The sequence below is a fragment of the Triticum aestivum genome, chromosome 1D (assembly GCF_018294505.1).
Source record: "Triticum aestivum cultivar Chinese Spring chromosome 1D, IWGSC CS RefSeq v2.1, whole genome shotgun sequence".
Classification (NCBI taxonomy): Eukaryota; Viridiplantae; Streptophyta; class Magnoliopsida; order Poales; family Poaceae; genus Triticum; species Triticum aestivum.
In genome coordinates, this window is record NC_057796.1 from 407000826 (window position 1) to 407017779 (window position 16954).

A 16954-nucleotide genomic window follows, 5' to 3' on the forward strand; every position below is an offset into this window, starting at 1 on the left:
TGGTTGGGGCCGCAAACCCTTGGAAGATCAAGTCTCCTCGGATATCAGCGACATAGTTCAGATTTCCAAAACTGATCTGGTGACCGGGGGCGTAGCTGTCGATGTTCTCTAGGAGGCCAACCGAGTTGGCCCGCAGTGCGAAGCCGCCAAATACAAAGATTTGGCCAGGGAAAAAATCTGCTTCACGGCAGCATTCGTTGTAGATGATCGATGGAGCCATCGAGCCTTTCGACGACGGCATCCACGCAAAGGAGAGTCCCATCCGGACACGGGAGAAAGCCTTTTGTCTTTTATCTTCACGGCCCATCAGTCCGGCCCATGTCACATAGTCCGGATGCCCGGGGACCCCCTAATCCAGGACTCCCTCAGTAACCACGAAGGAATTGGAGATTTTGCAGATTGAAATTTGTGCTATCTAAATCCAGCCAATCCTATTTTCTGAAGAGATTATAGTTCAAATGGTAAGTTCTGTTGATGCGTGTCCATGATGTATGAGCTTTATTTGTCAAGTGTATGTAATTTGCTATTTGTGTATGCTTTATTATCACTGGTGCTGAACTATAATGCCCAGTGGGTGTATTCGGCTGTAATTTCTCTATTGTATAGTGTAGGATTATTCTACATTTCTATGCATTAGTATTTTTATTGTATAGTGTATGTTTTTTAGAGGCGATAGTAAAGAGTAGGATAATTCTTTGAATATGCTATATCGTTGAAACGCGGGCCAACACGCCCAAACATTTCCTGGACGCCATACAAATGAACAAACATGTGTAGTCAAAGCGGGCCTTAATTGGGCTGGTCAAAATAATATTTAGTGGATCCCAAATGATGGCCCACCGTAACAACGGCTCTTAGCAGGCCGTTAATAGGCCAAAAGCTCGATAGGTCCATATAAATGGAAATGGCCCGCGGGCCTCTAGCAGGCCGAAATAAATGTCAATTTTGTCTCGGCCCTTTTAGTTTACGGGCCAGTAAGAGGCCGAAAGTGTTATGGGCCAGAGGAGGCCCAATTTGTAAACTAGCCTTTTAACAGGCCGAAAGTCGCGTCGGGCTGAAATTTTGCCCAGCGGAACGTGGGCCCCTAATGGACCCAAAGTCTAAGGCCCAACTATTATGTGGGCCGTTAACAGGCCGAAAGACAAAATGGGCTAGGAATTGGCCCATTTACCGAATGGGCCAAGGACAGGCCTAAAGTCACAACGGGCTAGAATTGGCCCAACTGCAGAATGGGCCGAGAAAAGGCCAAAATACATTCCGTGCCGTTAACGGGCTGGAACTGACGATGGGCTGCTAACATGCCGAAAGAAGCTCGAGCTGTAATTGGGCCCAAAGACGTAGTGGGCCGTTAACGGGCTGAAACTGACGGTGGGCTGGAAATTGTCAAATCTAGAATGGGCCTTTGATGGTCCGATTCTGTGTAACTTGTATGGGCCGTGCTTGTGAATGGGCCTGACTCAAGTAGGTCGCTAATGGGCCGGCGCGCTTATTTTGACAGGCCCAACCTTTTAACCTGAATGGGCCACAGTTGGGCCGAGACATGTGTCGACGTATCATAGGCGCGCTCCGTCCATTCGCTGGGTGACAACTGTCCGAACGCCGGGCCGGCACGTGGATTTGCCGGTGAATGAGAATTTTACACGTGGAAAATCCCCATTGGTTCGGGCTGTTAACGGGTTATCGGATCCAAACCGGAACCCGATAGCTTAACGGCGACCCATCGCAACAGCAGAACCCGAGGACACATGTCCACCACGAGGATGTCGTCGCCGCCACGCCATCCTTGCTTGAACAGACTAGTTTCCAAATCCATCCCCAATCATAGGACCGATCGCCTCGTTGTGGAAGGATTTGAAGAATCTTTATTCAGCGCTGCCATCACCGCCGCCGAAGACGAGACGATGAACAGCCTAAAAATCTAGACTACGTAGGCCTAAACCGATCCACACGCGTGGATCCGGCGGCCCCCTGACCACCGACGACCGAGGTCGCTAGCGGAGGGGAGCCACCAGAGGAATGGCAGTGGAGGAACTCCCCTGGCGGCGGGCTGGGGAGATCGCTTTTCCTTTCTTCGAACCGAAGAAAGAAAAACGTGCCAAAAAATTACTTAACACGTCGGAACGGTTTCACCAGAGAAAATACGTGGCTTGGAGCCTTCTCGTAGGCAAGTCTCTGTGAAAGAAGCAGCAAAACATGACTATGTCAATGTGGCTTCAACCATGGAACGGACTTCGACGACGCCTCCATCAAGGAGCTCGATCAATCAAATGCCTGGAGCGTATAAAGGGCCAGAAGGGCATTGATTGCTTGTATCTGCATTGGTATTTCCCTGAAGAGGAGAGGATGATGTAGCACAGCGACGGTAAGTATTTCCCTAAGTTATGAAACCAATGTTATCAGTCCAGTAGGACAACCAAGCAACACTATGTAAACGGTACCAACACACAAATAACAAATACTTGCAACCCAACGTGTAAGAGGGGTTGTCAATCCCTCCACAGTAAAAAGATAGATTAAATTATATGAGATTGGATAAATAGATCTGACTAGAACACAAAATAAAATAAGTAAAGAAAAAGTGCATCAAGGTATTTTGGGGGTTTTGGAATAATAGATCTGAAAACAATAAGATAAAAAATAGACCCGGGGGGGCGTAGATTTCACTAGTGGCTTCTCACGAGAAAATAACATACGGTGGGGTAAACAAATTACTGTTGGGCAATTGATAGAAGAGCAAATAATTATGATGATATCCAAGGCAATGATCATGTATATAGGTATCACATCCAAGATTAGTAGACCGACTCCTGCCTGCATCTACTACTATTACTCCACACATCGACCGCTATCCAACATGCATCTAGTGTATTAAGTTCATGGAGAAACGGAGTAATGCAATAAGAACGATGACATGATGTAGACAAGATCTATTCATGTAGGAATAGACCCCATCTTTTTATCGTTAATAGCAATGATACATGCGTGCCTTGCTACCCCTTCTGTCACTGGGTGAGGACACCGCAAGATCAAACCCATCACAAAGCACCTCTTCCCATTGCAAGAAAAATCAATCTAGTTGGCCAAACCAAACCAAAGTTTCAAAGAAGAAATATGAGGCTATAATAATCATGCATATAAGAGATCAAAGGAGACTCAAATAATACATGGATAGATCTGATCATAAATTCACAATTCATCGGATCCCAATAAACACACTGCAAAAAGTCGTTTCAAATAGATCACCAAGAACATCGAGGAGAACATTGTATTGAGAATCAAAAAATGAGAGAAGAAGCCATCTAGCTACTGCCTATGGACCCGTACGTCTGCGGTAAACTCTTAACGCATCATCGGAGGAGCACCAATGAGCATGATGAACCCCTCCGTGATCGTGTTCCCCTCCGGCAAAGTGCCGAAACAGGGCTCTAGACTGGACCTCGTGGTTCTAGAACTTGTGGCGCCTAGAATTGTGTTTCGTCGACTCCCCTAGGGTTTCTGGAATATTTGGGTATTTATAGAGCTGAGAGGCGGTGGAAAGGACCTCCATGGGCCCCACCACCCATCAGGGCGCGCCAGGGGCCTCTGGCACACCCAGGTGGGTGGTGGGCCCCACGGGCCTCCCCTCGTGAACTTCCTTGGCTCCCAGGTTGTCTTCTCGGCAGAAAAAAATCTCCAAAGACTTTCGTGGCATTTAGACTTCGTTTGGTACTAATATTCTGTGAAGTAAAAAACAAGCAAAAAGTGTCAACTGGCACTGGGCACTATTTCAATAGGTTAGTCCCACAGAATGATATAAATTTGCTATAAAATGAATGTAGAACATCCAAGCATAATAATATAACAACATGGAATAATCAAAAATTATAGATACGTCGGAGACATATCAAGCATCAGCCTCGACGAGTCCCCACAGTTAATGGTGATATGCTGGTCAACAGCCGGAAGCGCAGCCGTGCGACAGGAAGCGGCCCGGGTACCTCAAAATCCGAAGACACATATCTGCCCTATTTTCTTCCTTCTTCCTTTTTTTGCTTTCTATGTTGTATTCTTTTAGTTCCTCTTGAGGCAGCTGAGCATGTAAAGGCATGAAATTATGAAAAAAAGAAACCATGCCCTTTAAAGGTCCTTATCGTATTTCTTTACGAGCACGTCGCCTGCACTAGAAAGAGAATCCCTAAAAAGATACAATTGTATTACAAGTCTGAAGTATTCGGCGTGTCAGATTTTGGCTTTATATGCATCAGTTTCAAACCTAGATTTCGGTCAATAGTTGGGTTGCCCGGCTCCTATGTGTACCCCTTACGTTCCCGATGAATTCGGCTAAGGGTGTAATGGGGAACCACTGCGATAGAGTCGACATATCAATTAGCAGAGTGCCTCAATGGAGAAAACCGAAAACTGACTATATAGGTAGGCGCAAACTGGTCGGTGATACGTCTCCAACGTATCTATAATTTATGAAGTATTCATGCCAATATATTATCATTCTTGGGTGTTTTACAATCATTTTATAGCAACTTTATATCATTTTTTGGGACTAACCTATTGACCCAGTGCCCAATGCCACTTGCTCTTTTTTGCTTGTTTTTTACATCACAACAAATCAATATCAAACGAACTCCAAACACCGCGAAACTCCACGGAGATTTTTTATGGCAAAGAAGACTCCCGATGGGCCAAAGAAGCACCTAGGGGTGCCCCGAGGGGGGCACAACCCACCAGGGCACGCCAGCCCCCCTGGCGCGCCCAGGTAGGTTGTGCCCACCTCGGTGGCCTCCTGCACCCCTTCTTTAAACTATAAATTCCCAAATATTCCGAAACCCATCGGGGGTTAACCTAGATCAGAAGTTCCGCCGCCGCAAGGCTCTGTAGCCACCGAAAACCAATCTAGACCCGTTCCGGCACCCTGCCGGAGGGGGGAATCATCTTCGGTGGCCATCTTCATCATCCCGGCGGCCACCACGATGAGGAGGGAGTAGTCCACCCTCGGGGCTGAGGGTTTGTACCAGTAGCTATGTGTTTGATCTCTCTCTCTCTCTCGTGATCTATATCATGGGCTTTGTTAATATAGTCGGATCATATGATGTTTCTCCCCTCTATACTCTTTTTATGACGAATTGAATCTTTACCCTTCAAAGTTTTGTCTTGTCAGATTGAATATTCAGAGATGAGAACACATGATATATGTCTTGCTATATGAATACTTGAGGTGACAATGAGGTATCCTATTGATTCACTTGATATGTGTTATGGCATTCAACTCGCGGATTCCCGCGGTGATATTGGGGTAATCTATGCATAGGGGTTGATGCACGTTTTTCTCCGACGGAAACCTTGGGGCTCTCTTTATGGCTCTTGTGTGGATTGAGTATTTTGAATATGAATTTGCTTTGGTGTTATTCTAGTACGAACTCTAGGATAGATCGAACGGAAAAAATAGCTTTGTGTTATTTTAGTATGAACTCTTGAATAGATCGAACGGAAAGAATAGCTTTGAGGTAGTTTTGTGCCCTACAAACAATTCCTATCTTTTGTTCTCCGCTAATAGGAACTCGTCAGTGATTCTTTATTGCACTTTGAGGGATAATCATATGGTCCAACTATGTTAGCATTGTTGAGAGGTTGCACTAGCGATAGTACGGACCCTGGGCCTTATTTTTAAGCATTGCAACACTGTTTTTGTGCTCGTTTACTACTTGCTACCTTGCTGTTTTTATTTATTCAGATTATAAAAATATATTTCTACCATCAATAGTACACTTTTATCAGCAAGGTAGATAGGAACTTTGTAGTGATTCTTCATCGCACTTTGAGGGGTGGTTATATGATCCAATTATATTAGCATTGTTGAGAGATTGCACTAGTGAAAGTACGGACCCTAGGCCTCATTTTCAAGCTTGCAATACCGTTTTTGTGCCTGTTTACTATTTGTTACCTTACTGTTTTTATTTATTCAGATTATGAAAATATATTTCTACCATCAACACTTTTATCACCATCTCTTCGCCGAACTAGTGCACCTATACAATTTGCCATTGTATTGGGTTGTTGGGGACACAAGAGATTTCTTGTATTTGGTTGCAGGGTTGTTCGAGAGAGACCATCTTCATCCTACACCTCCCACGGATTGATAAACCTTAGGTCCTCCACTTGAGGGAAAATTGCTACTGTCCTACAAAACTCTACGCTTGGAGGCCCAACAGGAGTCTACAAGAATAAAGTTGCATAGTAGACATCAGTCGGCCATCCGCAGACCGCGTCAAGCGATGTGATGATATAGAGATCACCCATGTCAAATGAAGGGTTTTCATTTCTAGCCGAAGTGCGTCATGGCCTAGACCTTGGCCTACTGGGCCGACTTTTTTACAACTTCCCATACCGGGGGCTGGTCAGCAACTCCCACAGTCAAACTCCTAGGACTACATGAAAGTTCTAACGCCATTATAGTCTGATTCCCTCGTTCCTATAAGCAAAAGACCGCCTCCGGGTGCCAAGACGTCAGCTAAGGGTCAAACCTGCATCTCAGAACACCCTTTGTATAACCTACACCGTGGCTGAAGCAGACGACTGGCCGCTTTCAGTTCAGAACAGTTCATAGGAGGTAAAAATAATTGCAAAACACACATGGAATTTAAAGGCATAGTAATTAAACAAAAGATAATGTTCCGTACATTGCATCAACTTCGGCATCCCCAAGTCCTACCTAATAATACAAAGTGTCTTTTGGACACGCGGTCTCGATAAGCCGAGCTCCCTCCTCCACCTCCTCATAGAACTACTCTACGGCGCGAGGTTTGTCTACAGGAGGACCCATGGCCACAGTCATGGCGTCGACCATGCGCCAGTGCATCTTCCCGCAGGCGTACGCCCTCCGTGCTCCTTCAAAGCACGTGGACCTCCTCCAGCCGTCGGCACGCGGGACAGCCCCCTGCACGCGCATCACGAGGCTGAAGAGGCTGCCCGAAAGAACGTTGGTACGTGATGTCTACTACGCAACCTTCTTGTTGTAGACTCGTGTTGGGCCTCCAAGTGCAGAGTTTTGTAGGACAGTAGCAAATTTCCCTCAAGTGGATGACCTAAGGTTTATCAATCCGTGGGAGGCGTAGGATGAAGATGGTCTCTCTCAAACAACCCTGCAACCAAATAACGAAGAGTCTCTTGTGTCCCCAACACACCCAATACAATGGTAAATTGTATAGGTGCACTAGTTCGGCGAAGAGATCGTGATAAGAGTGCAATATGGATGGTAGATATAGGTTTTTGTAATCTGAAAATATAAAAACAGCAAGGTAGGAACTAACAAAACTGAGGGAAAACGGTATTGCAATGCTTAGAAACAAGGCCTAGGGCTCATACTTTCGCTAGTGCAAGTTCTCTCAACAATGATAACATAATTAGATCATATAATAATCCCTCAACGTGCAACAAAGAGTCACTCCAAGGTCACTAATAGCGGAGAACAAACGAAGAGATTGTTGTAGGGTTCGAAACCACCTCAAAGTTATTCTTTATGATCGACCTATTGGGCTATTCCTATAAGTGTCACAAACATCCCTAGAGTTCGTACTAAAATAACACCTTAAGATACACATCAACCAAAACCCTAATGTCACCTAGATACTCCAATGTCACCCCAAGTATCCGTGGGTTTGATTATACGGTATGCATCACACAATCTTAGATTCATCTATTCAAACCAACACAAAGAACTTCAAAGAGTGCCCCAAAGTTTCTACGGGAGAGTCAAGACGAAAACGTGTGCCAACCCCTATGCATAAGTTCACAAGGTCACAGAACCCGCAAGTTGATCACCAAAACATACATCAACTGGATCACGTAAATATCCCATTGTCACCACAGATAAGCAAATGCAAGACATACATCAAGTGTTCTCAAATCCGACTCAATCAGATAAGATAACTTCAAAGGGGAAAATCAATCCATTACAAGAAGGTAGAGGGGGAGAAACATCATAAGATCCAACTATAATAGCAAAGCTCGTGGTACATCAAGATCGTGCCATATCAAGAACACGAGAGAGACAGAGAGATCAAACACATAGCTACTGGTACACACCCTCAGCCCCGAGGGTGAACTACTACCTCCTCATCATGGAGACCGCCGGAATGATGAAGATGGCCACCAATGATGATTTCCCCCTCTGGCAGGGTGCCGTAACAGGGTCCCGATTGGTTTTTGGTGGCTACAGAGGCGTGCGGCGGCGGAACTCCCAATCTAGGTTCTGTTCTAGAGGTTTGGGGATACATAAGAGGTGTTGGCGTCAAGAACAAGTCAGGGTAGTCCACGAGGGGCCCACAAGGTCGAAGGGCGCACCCTAGGGGTGGGGGCACCCTCCACCCTTGTGGAGGCCTGGTGGCTCTTCTGGCACAACTCTTTTGCTTCGGGGGCTTCTTCTGGTCCATAAAAAATCACCGTAAATTTTCATGTCAATTGGACTCCATTTGATATTCCTTTTCTGCAAAACTCAAAAACAAGGAAAACACAGAAACTGGCACTGGGCTCTAGGTTAATAGGTTAGTCCCAAAAATCATATAAAATAGCATATAAATGCATATAAAATATCCAAGATGGATAATATAATAGCATGGAACAATCAAAAATTATAGATACGTCGGAGACGTATCAACAGGCCACAGCGCAACGCAAAGGTCTTGTAGCACTAACCTTGCCATGTGGAGCGGCTCGGCCAGCTGCTTCATTCAATTGTTGAGCAGCTATGATGTCGGGGATCCGTGAATTGTTGAGCAGCCTTGTCCACTCATGACCCGCCAGCTGGTCGAAGTGCGCAATAGCATCTGCCGCGCTCAGCGGGAGATCCATGAAGACCTCTGCGGAATGCCATAGCTGGGTGAGCTCGACGCACCCTTTGCTGCCAAACACACACTACAGTAAGTATTGCTTACCCAAGGTGATTTGCTCCAACTGCTCGAGCACCTCACGGTCCACCTAGGCCACGGTCTTCAGGTCGGAGTGGGAAAGCTGGAGATTTTCAATCTCCTCCTTTGTTCGTTGCCCCTCTACTTTAAGCTTGTCGCACGCTTCAAACAAGCCCTTCAGGGTCTCTTCAACCTCGAGAACCCGCGCCTGGTCTTTGTCTCTGGCCGCCTTTTCGGTGGCTCGGGCCTCTTCCGCCTTCGAGGCTGCAGCCTCATGCTGCTTTGCCTTGTTCCGAGCTTTGTCGAGCTTGGACTTGAGCGTCTCAAGCTCAGCTAATGCTGCTGTCATTAAAACAGTTTGGTCTTAGAATTTATTCTAGCAACACCTATCATAACTCTTTTATTCACTACTAGGGAAAAGCCTAGCAGTAGCGCGGGTAACCGCGCTACTGCTATAGCACTATAGCTAAAGGTTAGCAGTAGCGTTAGTTAACCCGCGCTACTTCTATATCTACTTAGTAGTAGCACTTCCTGCAACAGACGCTACTGGTAATTACTAGCAGCGCGTTTCACTGCCCGTGCTACTACTATTATTCCGTATTCTATTTCTTTTTTATTTTATGTCATATTCATACACCTTTATACAAGTTTTCATACAGTAGCAATTTAGAGATTGTTTTTACATTATAATGAGTTATTAAATCACTAGGTGAAAGAACCGTGGATTAGTTTCAAGTGAATGGATCCTAAGTGACCAAGTCATGGATTATCGTGACAATCCATGACTTGATCACTTAGGATCCATCCACTTGAAACCAATCCGCGGTTCTTTCACCCAATGATATAATAACTCATCATCATCATCATCATATTAATGTAAAAACTCTTGCATCATATCATCACCAACAACACTAGCTAATAATCATCATAGTCATTACCACTATTTAATCATCATAGTCATAGTGTAGCTATGTAATCACCACCAACACTAGCTAATAATAATCATCATAGTCATTACCACCAACACTAGCTATTTAATCATCATAGTCATAGTGTAGCACGTCATCATCTTCATACACATTCTAGCTAGCTAATCACTCCTGCTGCTCTTTCTCAGGTAAAATAGCATAGAACATGTGTAGCACTCCTGATTCATCATATTGGAGCACGCAGATGAACTTGTCTCCTAATTGTGGGTTGCGCTTCTGATTGCTGCCCCCTAGTACTTCTTTGCGATCCTTCACAATTTTGCTCCAGTCTTTGACTATTAAGACTTGCTCGCTTTTAGAAATCCTGAATGCACTCATGTGCAATGTAGGATGTCTTGGACGTAATCTAACCATTTTCATGCGACCTTTAGCCTTGATCCAATGAGGCACAACTATCATCGGGAGTCCCTGTTGAAGAACATCGTAGTAACATACTTAGCAATGAAGTTTAGCTTAAAAAATGATGTATGCAAAAGATGCACTGAGGACAAATAGTAAAAATCTTACCATCTTTCCTAAATAGATGTGACCGTAGTTCAATACGCACGCTAGTGGTCGCACGTTTTGAGTACTAAGATTTTGAAGTCCAGGAAAATAATTTGTCTTGACAGTATCAAGATCCTCAAGCCATGAAACATAATGACTTATCTCCTCGCAGTTTAGTTCAGCCCCGGGACAGTAGTAGGTCATGTCTACCAAGCGACGGACATGTTTGCTTGAATGGAAATAAGCTGTCAATAGAAATTAGTTGTCAACTATTTTTTAATAAATAATATCCAAGACATAAATATGGGTGAGAAACTCACATAACGGTAAAACTGGAGGCGTCTGCACATGGACCCAGATGTCGATATTACCTTCAATATCATCTTCTGGACGAATATCAAAGGTGATAAGCATATCAAGCTCAAATGCATAAGCCTTGCATAGTGCTCTCCAATTTTTGCATTCAAAATAGGTGTAGGTGTCTGCATTGTATAATTTTGCGGCAAAAGTATAACCATGCTCGGTCCTCAAGTGAACTCTCTTTACCTCCATAGTTTCCATAGGACTGAAACCAATCTTATCCAAGACAAAAATTCTTGCATGGCAGGGGATACGCTAGTAGAATAGTAAAAAATTAAAATTATAAGTTGAAGCGAAAGAAGCAGAAGTCATGCTTAATTACGAAAAAAGACTTGTCGTTCCGACTTACTGTATCCACTTCAAAGGTCTCATCCAGCTTGATGCTGAAGCGCCTACCATCAACTAGGAAATGTCTGTCGCACAGGCCGCGCTCGTCTTCGCAGTACTCGCACATACCGAAATCCTTTTCGTCGTCAGACATTTCCTATGTTCATAGTTGAAACATTAATTGAAAATCCATCGAAGGCACCTACCAGGAAACTCAACACACAGATCACTATTACTCAATATGCAATGGGTTGACTTTAGGTTTGTCGAGTCTTCCTTCGTAATTAAACTCTCATCTCACGTATATGGTGGGCACTCCCTCTCAGATATTGCGACTGTCGGTGATGGTCGCTACTCCTCCTTTCCCTAGTGCATTACAAACATCTAGCACAAGTAAAAGAAGGAGAAGCGACCCCCACGACAACAGTCGGCATTCTTCTTCTCTCATATATGGTGTACACTCCCTCGCCGATTTTTTGACTATCGATGATGGTCGCTACTCGTTCTCCCCCTAGTGCATAACAAAGGTTTTGCACAAAGAGAAGAAGGAGAAGCGACCCCCACGACAATAGTCGGCATTCTTCTTCTCTCATATATGGTGGAGACTCTATCTCACTGATTTTTTGACTGTCATGTATGGAGCCCTGGCAGACTTAAACTCAACTCAAAATGTTGTTTAATTCTCTTTCTAGCAAATCTGGGGCACTCGATATTTCCTACATATTCTTGCACAAGTCATGCTTAAATTCACGGAAAAATCCGGCATGACCTTTGCTAAAATAGGACATATCGAGCGCCTGAAATTTGCCGGAACGGAAATGAATCAACACTCCGGCAAAACATAAGTCACTCAGAAATGAATCAACACTTCGCACATGAGCATAAACTTGTGCTCATTGCATTTCAATGGTTCAATATTGACAAAAACATTTCAATATATCTTATAATCTGAACATTTCATTTGGTTAAGAAGCATAACTAAATACCCTAGTTCTACTCTATTCAACACCGAGGAGTGGAGAGGGAGGAGGTGGACTTTTAGCTCACCGACTCGGGTGTAGAGGAAGTAGAGGTAGCTCGGATGACGATCACTCCAAGGAGACACGACTCTACAAAGCCTGCATATTCCACCGAGTAAATTTTTAATTAGATCATCAAATCTCATATAGCATTCTTTGATGACAAAGTGATAATGACATAAATTCAACTAGTTCTATTAATTCAACTAAGCACTTACTAAAAATAAACTACTTCTATTAATTTTCTTACTAAAAATAAACTAGTTCTATAGTAAAATTTTAATTAGATCATCAAATCTCATATACTAATTTTGTTACTAAAAATAAACTAGTTCTATTTATTCAACTAGTTCAACTAAGCACTTACTATAAATAAAAATAATTAATTTTCTTACTAATTCAACTAAGCACTTACTAATTGAACTAAGAACAGGAATAAATTTTTAACTTGTTGGGAGGGAGGAGGGGGAAGGGCGGTGGGAGGAGGGAGGAGGGGTGGGAGAAGGGAGTAGAGTGGAGGAGGGGGGAGGGCTGCCGGCGGAGGGCTTGGCCGGAGGAGGAGGGAGGAGGGAGGAGGGGGCGGTCGGAGGAGGAGGGAGGAGGGAGGAGGGAGCGGCTGGAGGAGGAGGGAGGGGCGCGGTAGGGAGGAGGGAGGAGGAGGAGGAGGGAGGAGGAGGAGGGAAGGAGGGACTACCTCAGTGGAGGAGGAGAAGGAGCGGCGGCGGTGGCGGGCGACGACGGTGGTCGGGGAACGGCGGCATCGGCGGACAATGGGGGTGTAGGGGAGAGTGAGAGTGGAGAGGGAGAGTGGGGGCGGACGGTTGGGGAAGATAGGATGGCGTTTAGCAGCAGCGCGCTTTGCGATAAGGCACTGCTGCTAAACAACATAGCAGTAGTGCTTTTTAACCGAGAAGCGCTACTGCTATTCCTGTAGCAGCAGCGCTTTATGCAAACGCGCTACTGCTAAAGCTAAGCATGTAAAAAAATACATTGGTCATCAATGATCTTTTTGTGTAGAATCCAAATTTTCAATAGGAATCTTTCCCGGTTTAAGAACCGGTGAAGATTCCTATTGCGGAATACAGATCCTGCACATAGAGTTCAATGAAGACCAAGTGGTTGTGATGGTTTGAGAAGTAACGTATTTAAGGTGATAAACACCCTGTTCGCGGAGCGAGGTGGGACTAAACTTAATTAGAGACTAAACTTAGCAGTAGCGAGGGTGGGAGAAAAGCGCTGCTGCTAAGTTCAGTGGCAGTAGCGCGTTTGCAAAACCGGCGCTACTACCATACCTAGTCTGGCGGCTACGTCGTGGCAATTGTAGTAGTAGCGCTGTTTTCACCTAGCGTGGTTTGTTTCCGCGCGCTACTGCTAAGTAGCAATAGCGCCTTGTTTTAAACCGCGCTGCTGGTAAGAATCTATGTATAAGCTTTTCCCTAGTAGTGATTAAAAATATAATGCAAGTTTAAACTTGCTTACTGATGTCTACTACACAACTTTATTCTTGTAGACTCGTATTGGGCCTCCAAGCGCAGAGTTTTGTAGGACAGTAGCAATTTTCCCTCAAGTGGATGACCTAAGGTTTATCAATCCGTGGGAGGCGTAGGATGAAGATATAGTCTCTCTCAAATGACCCTGCAACCAAATACAAGAAATCTCTTGTGTCCCCAACACACCCAATACAATGGCAAATTGTATAGGTGCACTAGTTCAGCGAAGAGATGGTGATAAAAGTGTAATATTGATAGTAGAAATATATTTTTAATAATCTGAATAAATAAAAACAGCAAGGTAACAAATAGTAAACGGGCACAAAAACAGTATTGCAAAGCTTGAAAATGAGGCCTAGGGTCCGTACTTTCACTAGTGCAATCTCTCAATAATGCTAATATAATTGGATCATATAACCACCCCTCAAAGTGCGATGAAGAATCACTCCAAAGTTCCTATCAAGCGGAGAACATAAGAATAAATTGTTTGTAGGGTACGAAACCACCTCAAAGCTATTCTTTCCATTCGATCTATTCAAGAGTTCGTACTATAATAACACAAAGCTATTCTTTCCGTTCGATCTATCCTAGAGTTCATACTAAAATAACACCAAAGCAAATTCATATTCATAATACTCAATCCAACACAAAGAACTTCAAAGAGTGCCCCAAGATTTCTACCGGAGAAACAAACACAAGAACGTGCATCAACCCCTATGCATAGATTACCCCAATGTCACCCCGGGAATCCACGAGTTGAGTGAAAAAACATATATCAAGTGAATCAATACGATACCCCATTGTCACCACGAGTATTCAATTGCAAGACATATATCAAGTGTTCTCAAATCCATAAAAGTATTCAATCCGATAACAACGAAATCTCAAAGGGAAATACTCAATTCATCACAACAAGATAGAGAGGGGAAAACACCATATGATCCGACTATATTAACAAACCCGTGATACATCAAGATCGTGACATCTCAAGAACACGAGAGAGAGAGAGAGAGATTAAACACATAGCTACTGGTACAAACCCTCAACCCCGAGGGTGGACTACTCCCTCCTCATCATGGTGGCCGCCGGGATGATGAAGACGGCCACCGGTGATGATTCCCCCTCCGGCAGGGTGCCGGAACAAGGTCTAGATTGGTTTTCGGTGGATACAGAGGGTGCAGCGGCAGAACTTCTCATCTAGGGTCTCCCTGAGGGTTTTTGGAATATTTGGGATTTTATAGGGTAAAGAGGAGGTGCGGGAATCCACCGAGGTGGGCACAACCCACCTGGGGGCACACAGGCACGCCCTTGTAGGTTGTGCCCCCCTCGGGGCACCCCCAGGTGCAGCTCTAGCCCATTGGAAGTGTTCTGGTCCATAAAAAAATCCTCAAAAAGTCTCGCGGTGTTTGGACTCCGTTTGATATTGATTTCCTGCGATGTAAAAACATGCAAAAAACATGAACTGGCACTTGGCACTATGTCAATAGGTTAGTACCAAAAAATGATATAAAATGATTATAAAACATCCAAGAATGATAATATAGCAGCATGGAACGATAAAAAATTTGAGATACGTTGGAGACGTATCAGCATCCCCAAGCTTAATTCCTGCTCGTCCTCGAGTAGGTAAATGATAAAAACGGAATTTTTGATGTGGAATGCTGCCTAACATGTCAACTCATATTCTTTTCTTTATAGCATGGACATTTGGACTTTTATATGGTTCAAAGCAATAGTCTAGTTTTGACATGAGACTTAAATACTCAAGCAAATCAACAAGCAACCATGTCTTTCAAAATATCAACGCTAAAATAAGTTATCCCTGGCCCATCATGCTCAATCATTGATCCATTCATGAAACACACTTGTCGGTGTGGTGGGAACGGGGGTCCCCAGACTTGCCTGCCTGCGGCCCACGACGTGGCTGTGCTAGCAGGCTTGTACGGCCCATCTTCATCAACAAGGCATCCAAGACCCTCGCAAGGGGCCAAGCCTCGCGAGGCGGACGACACAAGACCTCCTCAGGAGCGGCCTCACCAGGTTGGCTCGTGAGGGGCGGAGAGATCAAGGCAAGGCAAACCTCGCGAGGTTCTTGTGACGTGAGCCATGACGATCGAGACCAGGCGGGCGACAGCGCGCGCAGTGTCCTTGTTTCCCCTTTGGTTCCAAGGAAGCAAGCATAGGCGCAGAGTACCAAGGCGTCAAGCAAAGGTTTCCATATCGGTGCAACAAGACCAAGACCAGCAGGACGGCAAGACGGAGGTCACCATGGAGCCCAAGGCGGTGTCACCACCAGAGCCTTTTGTAGGCGAAGACTGCTTTTGTAAGGATAAGCTGTACTAGTTGTCCCCTTTCAAATTGGCCATTGTTGGCTCCCTTCCCACTCAATATTTGGGAAGAGGACCAGAGCCTATATAAGTAGAACTAGCCACCACCGTAGGGGACACGGAGTTCGGAGCTCACAAGCAAGCCCGAGCTGAGCGAATCCACACACACAAGTTCGCCAAGCACAAGAACACCTCAACCTCAGGAGGCCGTTCTTCCCCTTGTACTGTTCATCATAAGCCCAAGAGGCAATCCACCACCACCACACTAGAGTAGGGTATTACACCACAACGGTGGCCCGAACCATTATAAATCTTGTGTCTCTTGTGTTGTGAGTCCGTCGAGTTCGTCTTCGAGATCTTAGCAAGCTAGGGCGTGGATCGGTAGGGGGAAAGAACTTCGTGCGCACCCCAGAGTTCGAACCTTAAGGGTTTTGCCGAAAACCGTGATCCGACATTTGGCGCGCCAGGTAGGGGTGCGCCGGAGTCTCTTCCACACCAGTCGATCCACCGACACTCCGCGGTTCCGATGTCCGGCGACCCGAGGGCTGGCGCCGACCGCTGGGCGGCCTGGCCCGACCGGGCGGCGCCGCCTGCCCAGGAAGACCTCAACCGCACGCTCCAGGCGACACGTGCGCCACCTAACGCTGCCGGCCGCGGGCGGCGCGGCCAGGCACCGTCCACCCTCACTCCACGACAAGCGCGAGCCGCTGCAAGGGCCGCAAGCCACGCCGTAGCAATGGCGCCACACACCCGGCGGGAGCAGGCGAACATGCGGGCAGCACTCACGGTGGCACGAGAGCTGCTGCGGTGCCGACTGATGGAGAGCGGCCGGGATGCGCTGCTGGAACGCGTCGCCGAGCTACCGGACGCAATGGCCACGGGAGCGCCGCCCTTCTGCTATCAGCTCATGCCTCAGGCGGCGGCCGGGTCCCACGGCGGGCCTCTCCGCGCCCGCGTGTTCCCGGGCACACCCGGGGGCCTCGTCGACATCAACATGACCCACGGTGGAGGGCGCCCTGCCGCGCCCGCACCACCCCAGATGGGTGCGGGCACAAGTGT